The sequence below is a fragment of the Canis lupus genome, chromosome 19 (assembly GCF_003254725.2).
Source record: "Canis lupus dingo isolate Sandy chromosome 19, ASM325472v2, whole genome shotgun sequence".
In the NCBI taxonomy this organism is placed as follows: Eukaryota; Metazoa; Chordata; class Mammalia; order Carnivora; family Canidae; genus Canis; species Canis lupus.
In genome coordinates, this window is record NC_064261.1 from 35,936,746 (window position 1) to 35,943,346 (window position 6,601).

General features: G+C 39.1%; 1 long non-coding RNA gene across 3 annotated transcripts in view; it reads right to left on the minus strand.

Annotated features, from left to right (window-relative positions):
- LOC112648434 (uncharacterized) overlaps positions 1-6,601 on the minus strand; it is a 111,489-nt gene that overhangs the window by 95,799 nt on the left and 9,089 nt on the right. For all 3 annotated transcript variants that reach the window (XR_007403927.1, XR_007403925.1, XR_007403926.1), the window contains one exon: positions 2,212-3,413. This is a non-coding gene — a long non-coding RNA (uncharacterized LOC112648434). The remainder of the gene's footprint in view (positions 1-2,211; positions 3,414-6,601) is intronic.

Here is a 6,601-nt window from a genome sequence, read left to right on the forward strand (position 1 = left end):
GTAGAAATTGACAAGCCTTTTCTAAATTCATATGGAATTGCAAGGAACGCAGAATAGTTAATAAAATCCAGAAAAAGAACAAATAGGAGGGATTATACTTCCCAATTTTGAAACTTAAACAAAGCAATGGTAATCAAGACACATTGGTACCCACACAAGATTAGACGTGTAAATCAATGGAATAGAATTGGGAGTCCAGAAATAAACCTATACATCAATGGTCAATTGTTTTCCACAAGAGTGCCATGACCATTCAAAAGAGAAAGAACAGTCTTTTCAACAAATGGCACTGAAACAACTGGATAGCCACATGCAAAAGAATGGAACTGAACTTTTACTTCCTACCATATACAAAAATAAACACAAATGAATCAAAGACCTTAATGTAAGAACTAAAATATTAAAATTTCAGAAGGAAACAGAGATAAATATTCATTCATGACCTGGTTTTGGCAAAGGAGCCTTGGACATGACAACAAAGATAAGCAACATGAGAAGAAAATGAACAAATTGCAGAGGATATGGAAAAATTGAAATGTTCATATACAGTTGGTGGGAATTTAAAATGATGCAGCCACTTTAGAATAATAAACAATTTGGCAATTCCTTGAACAATCAATATGACCAACCAGTTCCACTTCTAGATATATACACCCAAGGTAAGTTAAAATATATGTTCATACAAAAATTATACTTGAATGTTTACAGTACATCGTAACAGGCAAGGGTGAAAACAACCCACCTGTCCATCAACTGATGAATGGATAAACAAAATGAGGTAAATCTCTACAATGGATTCAGCCAATAAAAAGAAAGAAGTACTAATACATACCATATGATGTGCCAAACTTGAAAACATTATGCTAAGTGAAAGAAGTCACAAAAGCCCATATAGTCTATGATTCAATTCATACTAAATGTCAAGAATAGGGACATCTACAGAGATAACAAGTAGATCAGTGGTTGCTATGGTTGGGAGTTTAGCAATGTGGGAATAAAGGAATGACAGATAGCTAAAGGGGGTGGGGTTTCTGTATGAGGTGATGAATTGCTCTAAAAATTCACCATAATGGTGGCTATACATATCTGCAAATATACTAAAAAACCTTGAATTGTGTATTTTAAATAAAATAACTAGATAGTGTGTGGATCATATCTCAATAAAGCTGTTTTAAAAGTTTGAGCCAGGGTACCTGTGTGGCTCATTGGTTGAGTGTCTGCCTTTGGCTCATGGCGTGATCCTAAGATCCTGGGATCAAGTCCCGATTCAGGCTCTTCACAGGGAGCCTGCTTCTCCCTCTCCTATGTCTCTGCCTTTCTCTGTGTGTCTCTCATGGATAAATAAAAGCTTAAAAAAATAAAAATAAAAGTTTGAGCCATTGACTATTAGGGTCTATTTGTTACAATGGTTCAGCCTATCCTAACTAACATAACAATATAATTGTTAGTTATTGCATAGTAATATAATCTCACAACCCAGTGAAATACTTATTTTGATGTATATCCTCTGGACTTTGTTTTGCATAAATATAATTTTAAAAACAAACCAATATTCTTTAAAATGCATTTTTCCACTTAATTATAACTATGTCAATAAATGTCTCTTTTTCATTTCATTTGATATCTAGCACTTAAACTTTTCTGTTTTATTACAGTTTAAAATCTTGGTTTTGTTAAACAGCTAAATTTTTATTTTCTTTTAGCTTTTATTTTATCACAGTAGTATGAATTTTTTAGCTTCCCCCCCATATTTGTGTTATATTTTATGTTCTGAAAGATTTCCTTAACTTTATTGCACCAATTCTTTTAGCACATTTTACATCTCAACCTTCTATCTTTTTCTCTGAATATTCCTTCATTATAATATCTTATTGTTTTTCATGAATGTAAAATCTTCTCTTATGTCATTGAAGGTATTAATTACAGGTTTTGGAAGTTTTTGTCTGATCTCCACATTACCTAACTTCTCTGGGTTCTTCCCCCCCTCCCCCCCCCTTTTGTTTCTTTGTTCTCTCTGTTTCATCATAAAGGATTCTTCTAAGTATATATTATTTGTTGGCTCTCTGTTCACATCTAAAAACAAGGCACTAAAACATGACTGGAAGCTAAGTGTCAGAATGTAGTATGCTAACTGAGCTCACTGTAGTGAGCTCACTGAGTCTCCTTTGTTGTGGTTCCTGGATGTCAGCATTTGGCATTATTCTATCTTACACTAGATAGTTTCTCCAGGCAGAAGTCCTCCCACCTCAGGGCCTTCTCACTGACGGCTGCCAGCTTTCTGGTTGCTGGGAAAGGCAAGAAGTGAAGGTTATCCCACTCAGTACATAAACTTTCCCCTGATCCCCTTTGAATCCTCTAGTCTTACCTCTCGTGGCCACTCCCAGGCACTGTCCCGGGCACCTTTCTCTCTTCAGCGCATTCTGATCAGTTTTCCATCCCAAGCTCTACAATGAAGAGTCTCTTATCTAAGTCCTTAATGGCCTCCATCTTACTAAACCCAAAGAATGTTTTTCCTGTCCTCATCTTAGCCTCTTAGAAGAACTTAACACAGTTTAGTATTCCTTCTTTCCAGAAACTCTTTATTTACTCCATGACAAGAGGACTCTCTGCTACCATGTAGATTTCCCACAATCTTGGTAAATGTAAAATAAACATGCCATTCTCCTGCTTCTCAACACACTTTGGAAGTATCTGATTTCCTTACCATAACCTGCAAGGGTCCACATCACCACTCCTCGCCTGACCCTCAGTTCATCTCTGACCACCCACTGTGCACTGTGCACTCACTCTGACACTTTCTTTCTGTGGCTCAAACATACCAACCTTGTCCCGGGGAGAGTTTTGCACTTATGTTCTCCACTCATCACTCTTCCCCCAGATCTTCCTGAGGCTCACTCCTTCTCATTATTCAATTCTCAGCTCAAACATCACTTCCTCACCCAATCCAATGATGCATTCCCGCCACCATTACCCCAGCTACACTTATTGTATCAATTTCTTCTGCCACCATGACATTTAAAATTATGTGATATTTTTAATTTACCCTATGTCAGAATTCTCCCACAAGAATGGAAGCCTCGTGGACAGAGGTGTTGTCTGCTTTGCTCACTAGTGTCATCAAACGGTGCCTGGCATGCAGCAGACGCTTGATAAGTGTTCACTGTGTGAAGGAGTAAAGGAGCAGCCATGCACTGAGCTCTCCATGAGAAATCACTGCAGTACAGCTCAATAAAGGATCTGTTTTCAGCTCAGACTACCACCTAAAAGGAACTCTTCCCAACAGAACAGATTTAAATTACCCTTGACCATCAGGGTTCCTAGAACTACTCAGCACTTCACAGAACTTACTTTTACCTAGAAAGTCAGGGGACATATCTCATACAGCCATTTCCCATCAGTAGAAAAACAGGCAACTAGGAAGAAATAACATATTTTTTAAAAATTAGTTACAATAAATTCAGCACTTTAAAACAGAACTTTGGACAAGTACACAAGTAAATAATAAGAATTTCACACAGTTAAGTGCAGTATGCAATAAGCAGAAGAATATCCAAAGTAGTCTAAAAGAGGGCCTGGCCTGTTCTCTTGGTCCCACTGGTCTGAGGTTCCAGCCACTTTCTCAGTGTGAAAGAATTAAAAGTTGCCACCAGAATTTGCTATAAGCCTTTTAGTTTTCAAGTTATATAAATATGCAAAGTGAACTATATAATAGAATGGTGATGGATTAGTCAATGTCAACAAATTCTGACTTAAAGACATTTTTTCAATATTTCATACATACAGTACCCAGGCAGATGAACAGTGCTGTGATTTCTTAAAAATTTGAACATGTTTTGGCCTTTTTAATTCTACTTTAAGGAAGTTAGCCAAAGGAAATAATTAAGAATGTGCATTAATTTTATGAGGATAGTCATTACACCATCATTTATAAAAGCAATCTAAATGTCCAACAACAGGGGGCATCTGGCTGGCTCAGTGGGTAGAGCATGTGACTCTTGATACTGAGGCTGTGAGTTCAAGCCTTATGTTGAGTGTGGAGCTTACTTAAAATTCATAAATAAATACATACATACATACATACAAACCAACAATAGGAGATGGAGTATAGCCATTTACAAAATCATTCCATGGATAAATATTTACTGCCATAGAATGAGTTCATTAGGTTGAAAAAGGCAAGTTACAAAGCAGTATGTTCCCATTGTATTCACACAATATTATATAACGTAAACTTAAAAAAGAGTAAAGAGGCAAGGAAGGGCATACACTGGACTGAGATTCTACAGAAAGATAGCAATTTTATACAAGCTTCTTTATGTGTTTTTTCTTTTTTCTTTTTTTTTAAGATTTTATTTATTTATTATGAGAGACACAGAGAGAGAGAGGCAGAGACATAGAGGGAGAAGCAGGCTCCCTGTGGGGAGCCTGAATCAGAACTCGATCCCAGGACCCTGAGATCACACCCTGAGCCAAAGGCAGATGCTCAACCACTGAGCCACCCAGATGCCCCTGTGTTTTTTTCTTTATCTTAATCTAAATTTTTTCTTATAATAAATAAGTGGGTAATAAATAGCTGTTACCACTGCAATATGAAAAAAGCCACAAAATGAAAATTGAAATTTTGTTGATGATCAGAATGGGCCCAATCAAATTAAAAGGTTTATTCCACCCCAAATTGCCATATACCACACACACATGGATGACACTAACCTTTAAGCCAAAAATAGCCTGACAGAGTCCACCCAACACCTCCAGATCAGATGTTTCCCAGCTCTTCTCCTCGTCTGATGCTCACCCCACGAAGCCCTCTCCATGCTCTCCCTCTAGCATCCCATCAGTCCTTGCTTTCTTCCCCAGAGGCTCCTATCTCAGTCTAATGCTGAAACAAAATATGATAGACTGGATGGCTTAAACAGCAGACCTTTATTCCTCAAGTTCTAGAGGCTAAAAGTCCAAACCCAGGGTGCTGACTAATTCAGTTCCTGGTGAGAGCTCTCTGCCTGGCTTGCAGATGGCACCTTTTCCCTCTCTTCACATGGCCTTTCCTCAGTGCGTGCAAGCAGGGAAAGAGATCTCTCTCTTCCACTACTTATAAACCCACTAATACCATCTTGTATGATCTTATATAACACAAACTGCCTCCCAAAGGCTCCACCTTCAAATATCATCACTTTGGGGGTTAGGCCTTCAACACACGAATGAGGGAGCAGGGTACAACACACACTCCATAACACTCCTCTTAATTACACACGGATGTTTTCCAGGACTCTGTCCTGATGCCTTACACACTCTCCATAATAACACACATTGATGGTTTCCATCCTTTTTTTTTTATCTCAAATATGTCGAAAAGATTCAAACTCCAATTCCAGAACTACATTTCCCCCTGAGTCCCACAAGCAGTTCAAACTCACATGCCCTGAAGTGTCTATCCTTTTTCAATTCCGCTTCTTCACCATATTCACCACTATGGTAGATGCATGGCATGACCATCCATCCACCCATTTTTCCAGGTTGAAAGACTAACAACAGATGGCCTAGACTTTTTTTTCCTTTAACCGATAATGGCTAGGCACTCATTTTGTATCAGAAACCTTAGCATCTCCTGCCCATAAAAAGACAGAAAGTATATAAGAGGTGTTCAGACCCTGAAGCACTGGCAGAGCAAAGGGGAAATTGCTCAATCCAAAATCTCAAGACTCAGAATTCAGAGCTTAGTGTGGCTTGCTTCATGTGGAACTATCAGAGGCTTTATAGGTACTGATATGGCCAGGCCACAAAACCCACAGCCCTTGGCCTCCCTAACCTGGTGGACATCTCACTGAGGTCGACTACCAAAACTTTCAAAATACAGGACCCCTCTAGAAGCAAGAGAGGCAGTAGTATGTCACCAATGGCATATCATCTTCTTACTCCTTACTTGAGGTGTTGTAAGCAAAGCAAAAGCAATCTTGGACTGAGTTGAAGTCTTGCTTCTTACCGGATTTGTCCTAACTCACACTGGTCCTAGAGGTTTCTAGAACACGTCACAAATTTCCTTTTCCTGTTCCCTTTCCCTCCTGCTTCAGCCATTTTCATCCAGATTAAAGCTTAGCTCCTAGTTTCTTCCTTCACTCAAATCTCTTCCTACTCCCAATTATTGTCCATTTTGCCCCAGGAATGGTCTTTCCAACATGTAGATCAACACATTTTACCCATTGAAACCCCCGGGATTGCTTCCCATTATCCTCTTTATGATCGGACTCCTGCTTGCCTGCCCACACCTCCACACCTCATTCTTACTCAGTCTTGCCAAATTTGCTGTTCCAAGCAAGCCACATTTCCTCTGTCACCTCTAATCCTTGAACATGCATTTATTTTCACTAGGTCTCCCTGTTCTCAGCCTCCCAGCAACTCTCCCACCTAAGAACTTTCCTGGGAGCCCTCCTCAACACTGCCCCCAGAGATTTCAGAGTCCCTTTCTACTTGTCCTTGTTGTACCTTATATAGCCTCTAAGGTAGCCAGGCCTTGCCATATTTTGTGGATCTCTCTCTCATCCATGATGCAAACACTTAGAAAAGAACTCTGGAGTCTTCTTACCTTTCTTCACACTTGTATTTT